Genomic DNA, 22,575 nt, shown 5'->3' with positions numbered 1-22,575 from the left:
TTTTCTTTGTATAAGTCCTTTGTTTCTCTGGTTATGTTTATTCCTAAATTGTGCAGCTATTGTAAATGGTATTGCTTTCCTAATGTCCTTTTCATCGCAATTGCTGTTGCTGTAGAGAAATCCAATTGATTTTTGTATGTTAATCTTATACCCTGCCATTTTGCTGAATCTTTTGATGAGGTCTAATAGTTTTTTTACTGAGTCTTTAGGATTTTCTATGTATAGGATCATATCGTCTGCAAATAGGGAGAGTTTTACTTCCTCTTTGCCGATTCGGATGCCTTTAATTTCTTTATCATGCCGTATAGCCCTAGCTAAAACTTCCAGCACAATATTGAATAGGAGCGGTGATAAAGGGCATCCTTGCCTGGTTCCTGTTCGCAGAGGGAAGGCTTTCCGTTTCTCTCCATTAAGTGTGATGTAGGCTCTTGGTTTTGAATATATGGTTTTGATTATGTTGAGGAATTTCCCTTCAATTCCTATTTTGTTGAGTGTTTTTATCAGGAATGGATGTTGGATTTTGTCGAATGCCTTTTTTGCATCAATCGATATGATCATGTGGTTCTTCTCTTTTTTCTTATTTATAGGGTGGATGACATTGATCGTTTTTCTAATGTTGAACCATCCTTGCATCCCTTTAATGAAACCGACTTGGTCATGATACATTATCTTTTTGATGTGCTGTTGGATTCTGTTGGCTAGGATTTTGTTGAGGATTTTTGCGTCTATGTTCATGAGGGATATTGGCCTGTAATTTTCTTTTTTAGTGATGTCCTTTCCTGGTTTTGTATGAGGGTTATACTTGCTTCATAGAAAGTATTAGGGATATTTCCATCCTCTTCTATGTTCTGGAATAATTTGAGTAGAATTGGTGACAGTTCTTCTCTGAATGTTTGCTAGAACTCTGCCATAAAGCCATCTGGGCCTGGATTTTTGTTGGTCGGGAGTTTTTGATGACCTGGTCAATTTTTTCTTTTGTTATGGGTTTGTTCAAATTTTCTACTTCAGTCTGAGTAAGTTTAGGTAGGTCGTGTTTTTCTAGAAATGTAATCATTTTGTCCAAATTTTCAAATTTGTTGGAGTACAGCTCTTCGTAGTATTCTGTTATTATCTTTTTTATTTCGTTTGGTTCTGTTGTGACTTCCCCTGTGTGGTTTCTAATGCGATTTATTTGTGTCTTCTCTCACTTTTCTTTATGTATTTAGTTTTATATATGTAATTACGATATATTTTGGGATGCAAACTTTGGGTTTATTCTAAATAAGATTTGCTCTTTTTTTTTTTAATCTATTGGTTTAAGTCTTTCACAAAATTTTGGAAAAATTTAGCCATTATTTCTGGAATTATTTTTGTTTCTCTCCCCTTCTAGTGACGTTCTAATAATATGAAGATTTGTTCTTTTGTTGTTGTTCTTCAGTGCCATCAAGTCAGTTCCCACTCACAGGGACCCTGTATTGGTTCAGCAATTCAAACCCATTAGTTGTTTCTCAGAAACCCTATTCAGGGCCCCTATGAGTTTAGTGCTTATCCTACAGCACCACACCAGGAGTCCCATATATCTGTAAGGATTTGTTTGTTATTTTATTCAATTTTCTCTTTGTTGTTCATATTCAATAAATTCTATATTTCTGGCCTTAAGTTTACAAATCCTATCCTTGGTCATCGTCACTCTATAATTTCTATTTATTTGCTGAGATTTTCTATTTCTTTATATATTCCAAGAGAATTTGTAATTAATTGCTCAGTTCCTCCTCAAGCCCTGCTTAACCCTGGCTGAGACATGTGGGCTGCTTAGACTACCCTACCCTGTATGATGACCTTCTTTGAATAACCTCATTACACCTCCTCTATGCTGACTGGTTGTGAAGGGTGAGCTCTCTGCTAGGCCTCACTGACACTAGGATTTGGGGAAAATGGGGTGCTTATTATTAGCTCTAATTGGTGCTACACTGTGCAGTCTCACTGATCCTGGGTGGTACTGGAAGCTCCGATTCTCAGTGGGCTCCAATGACACTTCTCTGAGGGATCTGGAGCCCTGCTTCCACCGAGCAAGGACGGAAAATCAGCTGCTCGTTGAGTTCCTCTGACATCAACCAGTGGTTGGGGAGTCAGAGTACAGCTTGTTTTAGCCTGGGCAGGAGTTTGGTTGGAAGATAAACTTTCCACTGAGTGACTGAAACTCTGGTGGCACAGGGTGTGAATTGTTTCCTATGGCATTTGGCTGGAGTAGAGCAGGCATTACCAAGAAGTTTTTCTGTTGTTAGACCACCCTTTTGCTGGCCCTTTGGCCTGAGGAAAACAGGCTTTTCTTGGAACTCTTTTGGTCTATTTCTTTTGGCACTTTTGGGTTGGCAGTTTCTGCAGCACCCTGCCAAAGCTATATGAAAGATAATAAGGAATCCCAGGGAACTAATCATGATGGTGTTCCTTGCAACTCAAGATACATACAAAGCCAGCTTTCTTCTCTTCTCCTGACAAGGACTTTCAATGCCTGTCTGTTGTGTTATAGCTAGGGATTTGTAGTTATAAGTGGGAGAGCCTGGGAGGAATGGATCAGCTATCTTGACGGATACAATAAAAACATTGAGAATTTTGTTTAAAAAAGGATGCAATTGGCCTTTTACTATGTTTTGGTTCACATGTTGCATCTAGCCAGGGATTAACGTGGCTGTCCAATCCTCCTTATCAAATCAGATGCTGCAAGATCAAGGGCAGACTAGGCTTAAGTCATCACTAATCTGTTAAAAGAAGGTGAAGGGGAAAACCTTTCTCTGAATAACTAAGGCAGAATTTTTAAAAATGTCTTTAGATGATAAATGATAAGTGAGAATATTTGATCTAGTGACAAGTGTTATATTTCCTCAGAATTTATATCTACCATTTAGCTCCACCAAGTTCAGTTCATGAACACAGTTAATGATAAATATCCCTTTTAAGTTAATTTTTCTATAAGTAAAAAAGCGGCCCAAAGGGAAGCAATGGCCAATCCATTCCCCAGTGACTTCTGGTAGGGAAATACTGACTTCACCATCAATCTTGCCTACCAAGTTCTCTAGGGAAGACTACCTTTGTGGAATGCAGTAAAGCTAAATAAATTTAAAAGATTATAAGAGAGAGATTATAAATCTAAGCAAAGCCTCTCAATTCTGGGCACCTGTTAGAATCACTTTTGAGATTAGAAAAAAATAATGCTAATGGTTTGTGTGGTCCCTAGACCAATTAAATCAGAATACCTTGAGTGGGACCTGGGTATTGGTAATTTTAAAGCTTTCCAGGTGATTTTAATGTGCAGTCAAGACAGCAAATAATTCATAGAGGTGGTGGTGTTTCCCTTGACAAGAACCATTAATAACATGTTACCCCAGATTTCATCTATCCTACTAGCTAAAATCTCAACACTGTTGTTGATGTAAGATGTACTGGTGACATAACATAGACATCTCATAAGCTGTCCCTTTAAGATTGTTCCTCCTAAATTCCCTAGTGATTTATTTTGCCAACAGGAAGTCCTTTTCAAGCCAGGAGAAGGAGTGGACAACTGTCTACAAATATTTAGCCCTAATAGACAAGTCAAGTATCATAAATATGGAAAGATGGGTGTTCAAAAATCTATTTACGTTGTAGAGAAATCATGTTAATATTCATTGAGTCCAGTCCATCAGGTTTTTCAACTTTGGCACCCACACATGCTGATTTATGTTACAAAACTTTAGCTGCTGAGAAGTACACAGCAACTAGCCTGTGGTTACGTGGTTAAGTGTCATCAGTTCTGTTCTGACTCATACCAACTCGACGTTTGTACAACACAACACACCACTGCTGGTAGTGAACCATCCTCACGCTCTTCGCTATTTCTGAGCCCATCGTTGCAGCCACTGTACCACTACATCTTATTGAGGATCTTTCTTTATGTCTCTGACCCTCTACTTTACCAAACATGGTGAACTTCTGCAGGGCTAACATAGCCAAAGTGCACATAAGCCTCATCATCCTTGTTTCTAAGGAGCATTCTGCCTGTGTTTCTTCCAGGACAGATTTGTTCATTCTTCTAACAGTTCCTGGCATACTCAATGTTCTTCACCAACACCATAATTCAAATGGATCAATTCTTCCTAGGTCTTCGTATTCATTCAGTGAGTCTACCAGAAGGAAAGCAGTGAACCAGTTGGGTTCATTGTATAGTAAGCATTTCCTTAACACATTGATCCTGGTACAGACTTCACCTTGGATCTGGCAAACCAAGTTCATTTAGCTCATGAAGAGCATTTCTAAACAGGAGTTGCCATTTTTGAAACTTCAAGGCTTGTGGTCTGCTTATCTATACTAGTGAGTTAGTTCACCTGGAATATGTTGAAGAAGTGTCACCAAAGAGACTGCTGTGAGGTTAAGAAGGATAACAGCAGGACTATTCAGTTCTTTCATTTGGAAAGATCTAAGGGAGGGTATCAGTTTCTAAAGCAGGGTACAGACTCACAGATTATATAATGTGTCAAGACTGTCACTGCAAAAATCAAACCCCACCATAGTAGAATCTGAATTATATGAAGAAGAACGTGGCAAGAATCTAGCAAGGAGACTTGATTGGAGTTTCTGGACCCAAAACTGCATAAAGAGGTAAATACTGATATTGGAGTCTTTGAGTGGTGCAAACAGAGAGGTTGGTAGTTTGAGTGTATCCAGAGGACCTTGGAAGAAAGGCCTGGTGATCTACTTGTGGATATTTAGTCATTCAACTCTTCTGGAGCATAACTCTACTCTGACACACATGAGGTCGCCTTGAGTCAGAAGTGACACCAAAGCAATGTGTTTTTCATTAGGACTGAGACAACATGGATGGTTTAAATCACCATTTAGGAAATACAACTTCCATAGCCCATCAATTTATTTTCTATCAGGGATATAGACAAGGAATTGGAAAACATCAGCCATATCAGCTCCTTTTCCTAGAAGAGAGGAAAACCTGTGTAATATGATAAAGTGGATCTCCCCTTTTTCTTAAAATTTAATAGTCTATACTAGGGGACTTCAAAAAGTTTGTGAAAAAATTCTATTATCACTAATTACCAGGCTGATCTATCATCGGTTCTGACTAGTTCAGGGGGCTTCAAAACTGGTCTCATTTACAAACTATGCCAAAAAATCTGGAACACAACTACCTGGCCAACTGATTGGAAGAGATTCATGTTTGTGCCCATTCCAAAGAAAGGTGACCCAGTGGAATGTGGAAATCATTGGACAATATAATTATTATCACACGCAAGTAAAATTTTTTGCTTAAGATAGTTCAAAAATGGCTACCACCGTACATCAACAGGGAACTGCCAGAGATTCAAGTCAGATTTAGATGAGGATGTAGAATGAAGGATTTCATTGCTGAGATCAGGTGGGTCTTGGCTGAAAGCAGAGAATCCCAGAAAGATGTTTATTTGTGTTTTATTGACTATGCAAAGTTTTGACTGCGTGGATCTTGACAAGCTGTGGATAACATTGTTCACAATGGATATCCCTGAACATTTCATTGTGATCAGGAGGACCCTGTACACAGACCAAGAGGCAGCTGTTTGTACTGAACAAGGGTTTAAGATCAGGAAAGCTGTGTGCCAGTGTTGTATCTTTCACTATACTTATTCAATCTGTATGCTAAGCAAACAATCTCAAGAAGCTGGACTGTATGAAGAAGAATGTGGCATCAGGTCTAGAGGAAGACTCATTAACAACCTGCAATATGCAGATGGTACAACCTTGCTTGCTGAAAGTGAAGAGGACTTAAACTACTTACTGATGAAGATCAAACATCATAGCTTTGGTATAGATAGCACCTCAATGTAAAGAAAATAAAAATTCTCACAGCTGGGCCAATAAACAATATACATATAATGTTGAAAAGATTGAAGTTGTCAAAGACTTAAGTTTGCTTGGATCCACTATCAACACTCATGGAAGCAGCAGACAAGAAATCAAATTAAGTATTCAAATCTTCTGCATATGACTTTTTCAAAGTCTTTAACAGCAAACATATCAGTTTGAAGGCTAAAGTATGCCTGAGACAAGCCGTGGTATTTTCAATAGCCTCATATGCATGTGAAAATTGGACAACGAATAAGGAAGACTATAGAAGAACTGATGCATTTGAGTTATGGTGTTGGAGAAGAATATTGAAAGCACCATGGACTTATCTATTGGAAGAAATACAGCCACAATGCTCCTTTGAAGCCACGATGGTGGGACTTTGTCTCTCTTACTTCGGACATAATATCAGCAGGGGCCGGTCAGTAGAGAAGAATATCATGCTTGGAAAAGTGGAGCATTAAGTGAAAAAGGGGAAGACCCCCAATGAAATGGATCGGTCTAGTGGCAGCTGCAATGGGCTCAAGTGTAATGATTATGAGTATAGTACGGGACTGGGCAGTGTTTCTTTCTGTTAGCTTAGTGTTGCTATGAGTTGAAACTGACTCAATGGCACCTAACAACAACAACAAAGTAGTACTGAAATCTGCTCAGTCTCTCAGTTCTTACTGATACTGTCAAGGCACCTGCATCAATTTGCCCAGGTATTCTTAAGATTTCCATGTTTTTCATGATTACGATCAGGGATTTTTCTATTTTAAAAGAACACTTCCTTGGCTTAACAAAAACAGTAGGAAGGTCTCAAGGTGGCACAAGGATTATTCAATTTAACATCTAGAAAATTTCAAGAAAACTTTAGGAATCAGTTCGCATTCACATATCTACTTGTGCATCTAGATGCAATCACAGATTTCCTTGGGAACGGTGTCATTTCCAGCTTGCAGGGAAGAACGAGCAGCTGACTTCAATTTCTAGAAACTTCAGCAGGTTCAGCTTAACTAAATCTATTGTATGCCTACTACATAATAAAATGCAGAAATGGATAAAATATGATCTGTGTCCTTGAGAAGTTTACTACTAACCACAATCTTTCTAGTTCAGCCAACTTGGCCCTCAGATGTGTCCCTAGTTTTAGAAAGTATTAAAAAAAAGTTTAACTTCTGCTTTACAGTTCACCAACGATTACCTAACTAAGTCCTCAGTTCTAGTCTAAAATATAATTGCTGCTAGTTTACTCAACTCTCAGTTTCGTATTCTGTATTTTATATGTAGCCTATATTATTCTTTCATTTGACATATTGCTATATAAAGAAGCATATGAGGATGACTCACCAGATCAACTGCATAAAGTGGTTCTTTTAGGTCTTAGCAGTCCGTCTCCAACATTCTCAGTATTTATTGGCCATGTCTATGTCCAAAGAAATAAAAATCTTATTGTCTACATTTATGAGGAGCTACATTGCACCTGCGGTATATACAGCTTGTTGCTGGATCAAATAAGTCTCCAAAGATAGTGCGTGAGTGAAATAGTAATAAAAAATCATGGATAGTGCATGAGAATATTTCAGTTTGTTTCATTTGAAGATAGTTACAAAAAAGGAATAAAGACTATTACCACAATGTGTGTTAGCTATTACAGAAGAAATTGCAGAGAAAAGTCTACTTGGACTTCATAAGCAAGTGACAGGTGAAGAGATGTCAGCTGTATTCCATTACTACTTTCCATAGTGACTAACTAAATTATGTGCTCATTAGTTTATTAGGTTAATAAATGAGAGGCTAAAAAATGAACACGCTCTTACAAGTGAAATATTTTCACAGGGGCAAAGGAAGCCTGACTAATTTGAGTTAGATTTAGATCCTGTGTCTTTTGTAATGATTAACACCATGACAAATGAAAGAAGAATCAACTTTGAATTCTGACTTAGCCAGTGACTCACCAAGAGAAGTTGGGAAATGCTGTTAACTCCTAAGGACAATATTTCCTCATCCGTAAAATGATAAGACTGAACTGATTCTTGGGGTTCCTCCTTGTTCTATGATTCTGTCACCAGAAAAAATACTCTAAGGGATTTAAAAATCTATAAATTAGTCTTATATGTAATAAAACTTATGTGGTATTATTAAAACATAATCTCAGGGTCCTTTAAGAATTGAGGCATATCCGGCTGAGGAGCATTCCCGGCCAATGCCCCTGATACAGCTGTAGCAACTGAATCACTCAGCTCCCAAAAGGAGAATGAGTCTGGTGATACATCATCATGAGACATGATAATAGAAAGAAGGATGCTTTGCATTTCAATAACTATTGTTTGTTGATGTTGGTAAGTGCCATCGAGATGGTTCCTACTCATAGCGACCCTGCTTAGTGTTTCTGAGGAGCAACTGGTGAGCTTGAAACACCGACTTAGCAGTTCAAGATGACTTTGCAGCCCAGCTATTAACCCACAGCACCACACTGTTTGGGGCTACATAAATGTCAGGTATTAGGCATTATTAAGGAGTCCTGGTGTGGCACTGTGTGTTAATGTGCTGGACTGCAAGGTTGATCTGAACCTCAAAGTCAGCGGTTCAAGCTCACCAGCTACTCCTCAGAAACCTAATACAGTGTCACTTGATGGCTCTTAACAATAACAACAGACATTATTATTATGTTCTCCATGTACTCAGGGACTAGCTATGAGTTGGAATTAAGTCAACGACAATGGGATAGAACTTACAGAACTGAGGTCAACAAATCCACATACCAAATCAGGGGCAATTTGGAAGAAAATCCATTCTTTAATTCTACACTCTGCCTATTCCTTTACCCTACCAATATTTATTGATACACTTCTACTTATCAATTACCAATGGGAAAACTAAGCTGTGTAAGGCACTATCACTATCCTCAAAGACTTTGCAATCTGGTGAATGTGTATGTATCAAAAAGCAGTCTTTTTCTTTAATGGTTTTATATATAAAGTGGTTATGTTTCCAATTGTTAAGTGCCACTAAGTCCGTTCCAACTCATAGAAACCCTGTATAGGGTTTCTTTGGAGCAGCTGGTGTGTTTGAACTGTCAATCTTGTGGATCGCAGTCCAGTGTTGATCCTACAGTGCCACACAAGGAGTCCTATGTTTCTAATTAGGTTTTGTAGTTTTTGAAGATCCAAGTTTGATTTTCCTTTCTTTTGAACTCCTTTACAATGTTCAGTAGATTTTGAGCACATTGATCTTTTTATTTGAAGGAAAACCAAAATAAATCTATTAGTGATAGGGTTTAGAACCTCTAACGTGCCAATCCTAGTGTGGAGTCCTGGTCTAGCACTGTGGGTCAATACACTGTATTGCAAAGTTAACTGAACCACAATGTTGGCAGTTCAAGCTCAGAACTGACTTGACGGCACTTAATAACAACAACAAAAGTGATATATACATTACTGTCATTATTTATGTTTGCAACTTTCTATAGCACAAATCAAGGATATATGTAGAGACTTAGAATTACACAGATATAGAGATGACCATGGACCAATAATTACTCATAATAATAATACAAAGACAAACATTGAACTGCTATTGAAGACTAATAACACACAGGCACTGCATCATGTGTTTATATTCATCTTATTTACCTCCCTCCATCACCACAATTTTGTCAAGTTGGAATTCCCATTATCCTTGAAGCCAAAATGGCCCCAGTCTTCAGACATGTTATCAGAAGGGACCAGTCCCTGAAGAAGGACATTATGCTTGGTAAAGTGGAGGCTCAGAGCACAAGAGGGAGACCCTGAATGAGATGGATTGGCACAGTGGCAGCAACAATTGCCTCCAACATAGCAGCAATTGTGAGGAGGGTACGGGACCTGGTGGTGTTTCATTCTATTGTACACAGAGTCACTGTGAGTCAGAACCGACTCAATGGCACTTAACAACAATCACTAGCCTCATTTTTCAAACACAGAGACTAGGTGTAATGACTAACTGAAGTCACAGAGCTGGAATCCAGGCAGTATAGTTAGTTGATACCACGTGAAAGGGGATAGCATGGTTGTTCTTGTCAGTTCTGACTCACAGTCACCCTATATAGGGTTTCTGGGGAGCGACTGGTGGCTTTGAACTACCAGCCTTGTGGTTAGCTTACCCTACAGTGTCACAGCTGTACTCAGAGCTGTATTTATCTCATTTATCCAAATAAGCAATATCTGGAAGCTTACATCAATCTAGACTAGTGGTTTTCAGTGGAAGGTAATTTTATCACCCACTTAATACTTAATGGAGACTTATGGTTGTCTCACCTGCAGTGATGCTGGTGATGCTATGGAGTCTAGTGGGTAGAGACCAAGGTGTCACTTAATATTCTCCACGGCAGAGGACAGCCCTCCACAACAAAGAATCATCCAGCACAAAATGTTGACAGAGCTGATCTAGACCTCACTGTACATGCCAAGATACCCCTGTCGTAAATCAGTGGCTGCCCATTTATGATTCAGGCTGCCATGAACAAACGCTGCCTAAAAGTCTGGCACAAATCCTCAGAGAAGTGTAAGAGTAGTTTGTGATCTTAGGTCTCCAATGGAAAGCAATGTGATGGGGATATTATTTTTTTCCCCCCAGAAATTAAGCAGAACATTCTCCTATGATATTTATTACTATTTCCTTGAATTTGGCATTTGTAAAGTTTTGCTTTCTAAATCTAATTCTACTGCTTCTCGCTAATTTAGACCAATATCTGATAATTATTCGAATATAAACATAGCTGATTTTTTCCTCTATTTGAGACTCTTTCTATATAACAGTTATGTGGCTTTATCTATGAGCAGCTAAGATAAATAACTATAGCAATTTCATGGTACTTAAAGTCACATTTCTTGATAATCTCTGGATTTTCAGGGACCATTAGAGATCCCTGTGTGAATCTTGAAATAATGAAAAGTACATTCTAGCAAATACTTTAGGTACTTTGCTATTGCTGCATTGATTTAGAAACACATTTCTAAATCAATTTCTTTCTTTGCATTTTTTACTTGTCTCACAAGTCTTAGCAAAAATGCCCTTTGCAATCTAAATGCTTCAGTTTGAGAACAGTAGGCCAAATTGAGAATTAATTAACATTTCAAAGTCATAGAGCTATGTTGCTTACTTCTACATTATACTTCACGCAGAGCTTGATTTATAAACTATAGAAAAACATTTTCCCCCTCTTTCTATGGTAATTTAATAAAGAAAATGGATAGTGCATAGTTAGAGAATAATATTAAATAATATGATTATTAAATGTGTTTGATGAAACCATACTAATATCCTATTACAGAATCCATGTTCTTCAAGTCAACTTTATAACTTTGTGAAAACAATTATTACTGAATAACTAAGACAGAAACCCAACCAATACTGAGTGCATTAGTATAATTTATGTATTCATAAAACTGCTAATAGACATTTATTTCTAAAAATCCTTAAAGAACAGGTAATAATAGAACCAGTCAGTCAGCAGTTTGCCACTTGCAATTAATCACTCTCTTCATATTCACAACATTCAATTTTTCTTGCTATTTGAGTGAGTAATGATTAATTGATAAAAGTTTAACAAGTGCACTAATAGTAGATGCTCCTAATTGCAAAGTCTTCAGAATGATTCTCCCCAAACCTACTTTATGCTAATTTGTACAGCATTAGTCATAACACTTTATGATTTTACTTTTAAAATGACTTTTCTTTTAGTCACCCTAATTTAATTAAGAATTTTAACTAGTTACATGTATCAAGAACACCAATGAATTTTAAATTTGTGAGTTTGATTACCATAAAATATTAACAAGAAGTCTCATAAAAATGCACGACTGCCAATTAGAAGCATCAACACTGTGTAAATTAGAATTTGTTAATTGGTTTAGCAAATGTAAATTCAATTTTTTTGGAAATTTTATGAACTGAAAAATTGATGATGTTTTTTGAGCCTCCAGAAATACATTATTAGTGCAGATATTTGTTTCAGTGTTTCCTGAGACTATACTTGTATTTTAGCCACCATGTTTTCTATTCAATTTATTTTAAAAATATCTGATTTTAGCATTCATTTTTCATGCACACATGTTTGCTCCTCACCATCCACACTGTTAAATGAATGCTTAAGTACACATTTTTCTTTCATCTGTCTTTCCTCTCAGCAAGACAGATAAAATATGCATCCTAGGTAAGATTTGTTAATTTGTACTTTCAATATTAAAGTGCATGCAATTAATTTAGTTTCCTTAAACACTATGTGTTTATGACAAAACCTACAAAAAGTTTTACAAAGATATATATTGAATAAGACACTTCAGGTATGCAGATTAATACTGTGTGCCTCTAGGAAAGAGACCCAATGATGCTGCATTTCATAATTATACAAGGCAAACTCAGCTACAGCATAGACTATATTGTGGAATAGGATGGTCTCTGAGCAATGTAAGATCACAACGTAGTCTCCACAAGGTACATGCGCAATTGAAACGCTAACCTTCCAACCGTTACTCCATGCTGAGTTTCAGCCAGGAAATGAAGGGCAGCAGAATTTAGGACAGGCCTAAAATATTCTTGTGGCTGAGTCTACATATTCTAAGTGAGGAGGTGGGGGGAAGATATTGAATTATTCTGAATTCAGCATTCTCTATTTTCCAGATAATTTGACTAATTTGATGATATAGTCATGAACACTCACTCTGTCCCCTAATTTCTCCTGCCCCTTCTAGTTGCTCAGTTGAAAATTACCATGCCAGATAAGCCCTCCTAAAGGCTCAAAACTCAGCAATGCCTTATTTTGCTATTCAACGCCTCCTTTGAATAGTGACTGGATGTATTATCCTAAATTAATTTAATTAGATTCCTATATTCAGGGTTAGTAGTTCTGGGGAGGTGCACATAGTTACCAAGCTCAGCTGCTAACCAAAAACTTGGAGATTCCTGATTGCCTAGCAGAAGGCACTTTGGAAGAAAGGTCTGGTGATATTCTGAAAAAATCAATCATGGAACAAAAGCTATAGATCACAGTTCTACTCTTGCATACATAAAGTCAAAGAGGACTTGACAACCATTGGTTATTGATAATTAGATCCAACTGAGATGAGACACAGGACAAGACCAAAGAGTAAAGGTAACATGATCTTAGTTACCTTTGATGAGGGTAGGAAGGTAGTTAGCATTCAGAGAGAACCTGCCTGGTATGGTGCTGTGGGTTAATGTGCTGGACTGCAAAGTTGGTTTGAACCACAAGGTCAGCAGTTCAAGCTCACCAACCGCCCCTCAGAAACCCTATACAGGATTGCTCTGGGTCGGAACCAATTCAGGAGCACTAATAACAGCTTCAAACATATATGATCCTATACACTGTCTTGTTTAAGCAGGTGTTGTTGTTGTTAAGTGCCATTGAGTCAGTTCCAACTCATAGCAACCCTGTATAAAGTTTCTGAGGAGCAACTGGTGAGCTTGAACTGCCGACCTTGTGATTCAAACTGACCTTGCAATCTAGGGCATTAATCTGCAGCACCACACCAGGTATCAGGCATACGCAAATAGACTTGTGAACCAAGGAGTAGCGCAAATAGACTTGTGAACCAAGGAGTAGCAGAAAGAAATAAGATCAGGGAGGGATGTTGCAAAAACACTGGATTTAAAGAGATGCAGTAGCTAGAAATCACAGGAATGATAGGGAACAAAGCAGCTCCCACTGTCCCACGCCCATCCTTTATTCCCCAACCCAACTACTAAGTAAGAGGGTAGGTTTGGTGTTGAAACTGACATCCATCTAACTTCTTCTTGCTACCCTCTTCCTACCCTACTTTAATGTTTCTAGTTTTGGGATATGTTTTCAGGAGGGATCATTCCTTGGAGAAGGAATATCATTCTGGGTAAAGTGGAGGGTCAGCAACAAAGAGGAGATTGATTGACACAGGGCAGCAGCAATGGTCTCAAACATAACTATTGGGAGGATGGTGTAGTACCTGGCAGTGTTTCATTCTCTTCTGAATAGGCTCACTACGAGTTGAAATTGACTCAACAGCACGTAACAACAAATTGATGGTGATCAAGATCAAGGGGAATATATAACAGAGATATGACTTAATACAAATCTGTAGACTCCAAAAGACTGGGAAATCCATTGGGTCACCTTTCTTTGGAATGGACACAAATATGATGTCTTCCAAATTACTTGGCATAGATGAGTGAGCACCTCCAATGCTGCCTCAGTTTGTTGAAGCATTTCATTTTGCATTTCGTCAATTCTTAGAGCCTTGTTTTTGGCCAGTGCCTTCACTGCAGTTCGTACTTCTTCCTTCAATACCACTGGTGCAGTTTTCCATTCAGCATACCATTGCAATGATTACAACCCCCTCTATGCACCTTCAATATTTATCTCTAGTACCTCCCCTTTTTTTGATGTTCACATCCCACATTGAAAATATATGTTTGTTTAAATATCCAAAGGGCACATTTTACAAGCCAGCCTCCTGCCCACAGGCACACTGCCTTTCTCAGTCCATGCGTCTAGACTCCTCTGCTGCTCTGTCTCTCTTTGCCATCACCTCTGCCACCATCTCTGTTGTTGCCACTTTTCTGGTTAGGATCCCTCGCTCCTCTCATGTTCTTCCCTCCTGATGGTTCTAGGGTCCTCTGTTCCTGAAAGGACAGATTCACTGCTGTCCACTTTTAGTTACACCTCTTCCACACTTACAGTTGTGATCATTACAATTAGTCCTGAAAACAATTACTCAACTGAATCATACAATCCTATCCCTATCATCACCAGACCCATATGGACAAGTGGGAAACTATCCAGTGGGGATTCCATCTTAACCCCCTCATTCTGACCCTAAGCACACTCGTAAAAGCTTGTAAGCCAGCCACTTTGTGCCTTTGGTTGTTTGTTCTTAAGTGCCGTTGAGTTTGTTCCGACCCATAGCGACCCCATTTAGGGTTTCCAAGGAGCAGCTGGTGAGCTTGAACCACCAACTTTGTAGTTCAAACAGATTTGCAGTCTGGCACATTAACCCACAACGCCACACCAGGACTCCACTGGGCCTTTATTGCCCCCCAATTGTGATAGCTGAAGTTTAATTTGCCCATCCCTATCAACCCCATGTACTTGATAAGAAGAATCCTTCCTTTTTAGTTGGAATTTTGGGCAGCTTCATCCATAAGCAAAGGTCCAGTTGATCAAGTTTTAGCAATTTACTCTCACTCCCTGTATCATACTTCTTTAATCTTCATCTGGTTGATTTGTCAGCAAGCCATCCAACCTACCAACTTTTGATGCTTCCTGCATCATTTAGTATCTCTTCCATAGAATCTTTCAATATTGGAATCCTAGGTTTGAATATTTTCTTCAGTGCTTTCAGCTTGAGAAATGCTGAGCGTGTTTTCCCCTTTTGTTTTTCTAACTTGTGGTCTTTATACCTTTTATCATAATATTTGACATTGTCTTCTTCGGCTGTCCTTTGATATTTTTTCATTCAGCTCTTCCTTATTTCTTCCATTCATTTTAGCTTCTCTATGCTCAAGAACAAGTTTCAGAGTCTCTTCTGATATCCATTTTGATCTTTTCTTTCTTTCCAGTCATTTTAAAGACCTTTTGCTTTTTTCATGAATGATGTTCTTGATGTCATACCACAAACTCCTCTAGTCTTTGGTCATTAGTGTCTAGTGCTTCAAATGTGTTCTTGAGATATCTCTAAATTCTGGTGGGATATATTCAAGGTCATATTGTGACTCTTGTGCAGTTATTTTTCATTTGTATTAGCTTCAGCCAAAACTTATGTATGAGCAGTTGATGGTCTGTTTCATTGTTGGCCCCTGACCTTATTTTGACTTCAGTATTAAGTTTTTTACTGTATCTTCCCACAGATGCAGCCTGTGTGTTCCATCTGGTGAGATCCATGTGTATAGTTGTCTTTTACAATGTTCGAAAAAGGTATTTGCAATAAATAAAGTCACTGGTCTTTCAAAATCTAGTCATGCAATCTTTAGCCTTATTTCTATCACAAGGTCATATTTTCCAAAAACTGATCCTTGCTTTTTGCTTTCGAATTTTCGATTCCAATCACCAGTGCTTATCAACATTTGTCAATTTCAAATTGAAGAAGATTTGTAGAATTTTTCAATTTCATCATCCCTAGCTTTAGTGGTTGGTGGGTAAATTTGAACAATAGTGGTATTAACTGGTATCCTTGTACGTGTATGGACATTATCCTATCGCAGATAGCACTGTACTTCAAGATAAATCTTAAACTGTTCTTTTTGGTGATTAATGCAATGTCATGCCTCTTTGTTATTCCCAGTATAGCGAGCTCTATGACTATGAAATTCAAAATGGCCAACACCCGTCCATTTCAGTTCACTAATGCCTAGGATATCGATCTTTAGACATTTCACTTCTTTTATGACTGCTTACAATTTTCCTAGATTCTTACTTCGCATAGTCCTCATTTCGGTTGTAGCTGTTTTTTTCTCATTTTGAGTTATGCCACAGCAGTAACTGAAGGTCCCCAAAGCTTTACTCCATTCACATCATTACGGTCGACTCTACTTCAAAGAGTCCTGGTGTGGCGCTGTGAGTTCATGCGCCAGACTGCAAAGCCTTTTGAACTGCAAGGTCGGTGGTTCAAGTTCACCAGCCGCTCCTTGGAAACCCTATACAGGGTCGCTATGGGTCGGAACCAACTGGACAGCACTTAACAACAACAACAACTTCAAGGAGGCGTCTCTCCTGCTGTCATACTTTGAGTGTCTTCCATGCTGAGATGTTCTTCTGCTATTCATACGGTTTTCAGTGGCTAACCTTTCACACGTGATCTGCCTTTCCTTCTTCCTAGTCTTAATGTGGAAGGTCCAATGAAACTTATTTACCATGGGTGATGTTGCTAATATTTGTAATACTGGTGGCATAGCTTCCAAGATCATAGCAACATATAAGCCACCACAGTACCCCAAAATGACAGATGAAAACCACATGCTAGTTTAAACACAATTAAAAAACAAAACAAAACAAAAAAACTAAACTAAAAACATGCTAGTTTAAATATAGTAAAAAAGCCAAAGATTACTTTAATACATTGAGAAACTAATAGACTAGTTTGCTTCCAATAAAATAATGATTCCAATATATATTTATTTACATGAAAATCTATTTGCAATTTATTAATTTACAGATTCATCAAATTTGAGTGAATCTGTAAATTAATAAATTGCAAACAGATTTTCATGTAAATAAATATATAATAGATTCAAAGTTTTTATGTCAAAAAGCATTGCTACACATGTTCCAGTTCATATGTGCACAGTTTTATTCCAAACAGAACATGTTTAAACATGTCTCTTTGACCAGTGGATTGCTGTATACAGGTTCTTTCAGTAATGCACTTGTCTTAGTCTTGTTAGGGTACCTTCAAAAAAGAAAAAGAAAGTGTGTCAAAAGTGATCAGCTCGCTCAAAGAACTGACCTTTCCATTGGTCTTTTAAGCAAGAACAAAGCTCCTGAAGACAAAAGGAATGAAAAGATAATGGAGTTTTCCAAGAACTTTTATAAGCTCCCTAGTAAATATATATATACATAGGCCCAAACTGAATTATCTGTTGATGCTATTGGACCTTCAGACGTATAATAACTGGCAAATAATAACTGTCTAATAAAATCAGACTTAGTGTTCTTACCCCCCCATTTAAAACCCATTTAGTGCTCACCAGCTGCTCCTTGGAAATCCTATACAGGGTCATTATGTGTAGGAACCTACTCCATGGCATTAACAACAAGTGACCTTTCTGGAATCCTGGCCTGGTGCTGTACGATTAGCACTGGACTGTTAACCGCATGGTCACTGCTCCATGGAAACCCTATGCAGGATTACTATGAGTCGGAACTGACTCCAGGGCTTCTAGGATGGATTGTGCCGGAGGAACACTGTAGCCAAAGGAACGTCTGAGTAGGAGTTTTCTCTGGAAGTATTTCTACTTTCTTTGCAAATTCCCCAACCTTTCCTCTTCTCTAGATGTCCTCCAGGACATTTTCTCTAGTAACATAAGCACTATGTCACCTACCTTCCATTCTTTATAAAGCCCTTCTCACAATGCAGCATTGACAATTTTCATGGTCTGCTTCTGTTCTGTAAACAGACACTGATACCCTAATCTCCCATTGGGGTATTTGAGGGGAATCCTGGACAAAAACCATCTCATATTGTGATGCCACAATTACTTAGGCTATTAATGAGGACAATAATATCTAGCTTTTCTACAGGGTAGTGTTCTGATAGATAAATCAATACTTAAAGAGTGTTTTAACGATTACATGTGTCAACTATTATTGTGATTAGTATTTGCTGATTTTACAATTCCAAATTAGAGTCAGCACCAGGTTGTGACTGACACACTTTTGTACATACAGTCTGTCTACTGGAGGAATTAAATTTAAGGCAGGCATAATGAATGTTTATGAAATAGATTGTTAGTTTCAATTGCTGTAAGTGCCAAATGCAGTTATGAGAAACACCACAGCTTTGTTTGAACCTGGTGGTAATATTAAATTTCGATTGGCTTTATTTAGATTATAGATCAAGTACTCAGGATCTCATTTCTATAGTCTGTGCAGTGTCTGATAGCCTACTGGCATATAATAACTGTCTAATAAAATCAGTAATAAAGTTGTAATCCCTTTTTCTTTACTTTTTATTTGCTTCCAGACTTAAAAAATAGACAAAACAGGAAAAAAATATATAGCCTTTTGTTTTTGGCAAAAGATAATTGGAAATCCTATCTAATGGGAACATGGAATCTTCTTTCTCCTTTTTACCAATCAGGAAAATGAAAGCTATTTACTCTGAGAAGTCTGATTGTATTCCTCTTAAATCATTTATAGTCAACTAAGTGCTTTGAATAATGGAGGAGCTAGGAGAGCCCCTGATTTAATTTTGTCTCCTGTATTTCTTTAGTATCTTTGTGCTTTCTTGCATTTAGGAGAATAGTACAGAAAGAGAGTTGAGCATTTTTTATTTATTTATTTTTAAGAAAGCTATTAAAAGCTTTTACAAGGGACTTGAGCTTTAATAAAACCTTTCTGAATGAAGAAAGGGCAAATCTTCAGGGATGTAGAATGGGGTCCTCAACGTTAAACATTTAAAAAACAAACTGAATTCATGACTTTTACATTGCTTGCTTTCTTCACCCACTCGTATTATTGTTATGTAGATAAAACTTTGGCTCCATGCAGTCTTTAACCCAAAGTCTCCAGTAAATCACAGAATCAAATAGTAAGGGCACATATTAGCCTGATATTTTAGTTTATAAAATGCAACTTTACATGTGTATTGGTTTTCTATTGCTGTGGTAACAAATTCCCATACATTTAGCAGCTTAAAACACTACCTGTCTGTTGTTTCACAGTTCTGTAGGTCAGAAGTCCAGGCACAAATCGGGTCAGCTTGTTTTCTGCTCCAATTTTCATAAGGTTGAAATGAAGGTGTTGGCAGTCAGTATGGTTTTCTTTTAAATAAGTCATACCAGAAATGTGTTTACTTGTGTTTTATTGACTATCCAAAGGCTTCTGACTAAGTGAATCATGACAAACTATCGGCGACATTGTGGAGAATGAGTATTCAGTCATAATTATTGGTGCTCATGAGGAAACTGTATCTAGATCAAGAGACAGTAGTTTGAGCAGGACAATGAGACAATGAATGGTTTAAAATCAGGAAAGTGTGTGCCAGGATTGTATTCTTTCATCATACTCGATCAATCTGTATGCTGAGCACATAAAATGAGAAACTGGATTTTCTGAATAAGAACGTGGCATCAGGATTGCAGGAAGACTCAATAACAACCTGCTATATGTAGAAGATACAACCTTGCTTGCTAAAAGTGAAGAGGACTTAAAATACTTATTGATGAAGATCAAGGACCACAGCCTTCATTATGGGTTGTAACTAAGTGTAAAGAAAATGGAAATCCTCACAACTAGACCAATAAATTACCTCTTGATAAACTGATAAAAGATTTAAGTTTTAAGCCGATAAAAGATTGAAGTTTTAAACCATTTTGCTTGGATCTACTATCAATATTAATGGAAGAGCAGTCAAGAAATCAACAACAACAACAACATCGCATTAGGCAAATCTAGTGCACGACACCTCTTTAAAGGGTTGAAGAGCAAAAAATCAATTTGAGGACTAAGGGGTGCCTGACCCAAGCCAAGGTATTTTCAGTTGCTTCATATGAATGTGAAAGTTGGACAATGAATAAGAAACACGGTAGAAGAACTGATGCATTTGAGCTATGGTGTTGGAGAATATTGAAAGTATAACAGACTGCCAGAAAACCAAGCAGGTCTGTGTTTGAAGAGTTACAGCCAGAATGCTCCTTGGATATAAGAATGGCAAGCCTTTGACTCTTATACTTGGGAAATTTTATCACAAGGGATCAGTCCCTAGAGAAGGCCATCAAGCTTGGTAAGGTGAAGGGTCAGAGAAAAAGAGGAAGAACCCCAGCGAGATGGATTGAAATCATAGCAGCAGCATCAATGGGCTTATGTGTAACAACAATTGTGAGGATGGAACAGGACGTGGCAGTGTTTCATTCTGTTGTGCTTAGTGACTATGAGTGACTAAGCACAGGACAGCTAGCAACAACAACAAATATATATATATACACATACACATATACATATGCATATGGTGGTGGTGATGGTGTGCTGTGGAGTCGGTTTCGACTCATAGCCAGTTTGTACAGGGTTTCTAAGGCTGTAAATCTTTACAGGAGCAGAAAGCCTCATCTTTCTCCTGCAGAAAAGCTGGTAGTTTCAAACTGCTGACCTTGCGGTTTGCAGCCTGATTCGTAACCACTACGCTACCAGAGATCCAGACACACACACATACATATACATGTATATTGGTGGTGGTGGTTAAGTGCCATCGAGTCAGTTCCAACTCACAGTGGCCCTGTATAGGGTTTCTGAGGTTTCAACTCTTCTCAGCAGTACAGTCTCATCTTTGTTCCATATATATGCATATATGTGTGTATAACAACATTCACACACACACACATATATATATGTTGTTGTTGTTGTTGTTAAGTGTTGTCCAGTCAGTTCTGACCGCAGCAACCATGAATAGCATTTCTGAGAAGCAGCTGGTGTGTTTCAGCCACCAACCCTGTGGTTGACAGTCCAGTGTTTACCTTACAATGCCATACCAGGACACAAATATATATATATGGAAATGTCAAATGGTTTTATATATATATTTGACATTTCCACAATTTCATATGGGCAGCTCAGTGACATTAATTATGTTATCATGATGTTAAGTCAATGGTATAATTTGTGAAGGAAAAGCAGTGATAGTTGCATTGCTGTCTTCAGGTTTCAGTGATAAATTCACTGCCAAACCCATTCAGGTTGTTGACAAAATTCAGTTCCATGCATTTGTAGAACTAAGGTCCAATTTATTGCTGACTGTGTCCCAGGCATCATTTTCAGCTTTTAGAGACTGCCTGTATTTCTTGTTGTGACTTCCTTTCTCCACTGATTTCTGAGGCTTCAAGTGTCTGTCAAATTTTCCTCATAGACTTCAACCAAAACATATATTGCAACATACTGAATGCAGATCCCACTATTAGAACTCCATTGTGTTTTTATAAACCAGGAATTTTGAAAGGAATTTGAAAAAATCTGAAAAACTACTATTCTTACAATTAATTTTTATTCTGACTTTGGGAAGTACAGTTACTTTTTCATAAAGTATGTAACTTATTTTAACATGCATTTGTTTATTGTTATTGAAAATTGAGTTGCCTGTACAAGAAGGGAGAGGGCAAATACAAGAAGTGGGAGGCCGGCAGAAGAATGATGAAGGCAGGTGAAGACACAGGGAGGTAAGCAAGGGCTAAGGAGGATAAAGCTAAAGTAGTGATGCATACACAACCTTGGACTGAGACATAGGTTTAATGGACAAGGGAGGAAAAGTGGATTATATATACCCCACAAATATATGAGTTTGAAAGAGGATATTTGGACATGAATACCTTTCTTGCAAATACAACTATGAATGTGGTAAAGTGTACCTCAAGCAAAGCGTTTCTGGGCCTGGGCGCTCAGTACTATAGTCTCAGGGGACAGCATAGTCAATTAGATTAACATTATCCACAAAGGCAATGTTTAACATCCTACTTTGGTGAGTAACAGCTGGGATCTTGAAAGCCCATGAGCAGCCATCTAAGGTGCAGCTATTGGTCTCTCCATGTGCAGAAGAAGAAAGAAGGGTGATGAGAATTGAAGAGGCTTTGAATCAATTAGGTGAACGGACTAATGGAACATGTGAACATCAATCTCCATGACTCTGAGACTAGAAGAACGAGACGGTACCCAGTTACCACTACCAAGTGCTCTGAAAGAGATTACATTAGAGGGTCCTGGGTAGTGGGAGAAAATGTGAAACAATACTAAAAAATTACTTTTAAAAAAGACTGTGTTTACTGATCAGAAAGACACTATAGGAACCTAGGACTATGGCTCTAGACCACTCTTCACGTCTGGAAAGGAACTTACTTTCTTGGCTCAGTTTTCTTCCAAGTAATAAGTAGAGGTATACAGTAAGGACAACAACACTAGAAAGGTATGCTCACTATGGAATGGTCAATTATTCAAAACCAAAAGGGCAACATTTTCCTAAGGACAAAGTTGAGAAGTGATGGGGAGGTGGGTGGGATGCAAACAGGAACCAC

This window comes from Chrysochloris asiatica, unplaced genomic scaffold (genome assembly GCF_000296735.1).
Source record: "Chrysochloris asiatica unplaced genomic scaffold, ChrAsi1.0 scaffold00020, whole genome shotgun sequence".
In the NCBI taxonomy this organism is placed as follows: domain Eukaryota; kingdom Metazoa; phylum Chordata; class Mammalia; order Afrosoricida; family Chrysochloridae; genus Chrysochloris; species Chrysochloris asiatica.
Note: the sequence above shows the minus strand (reverse complement) of the source record.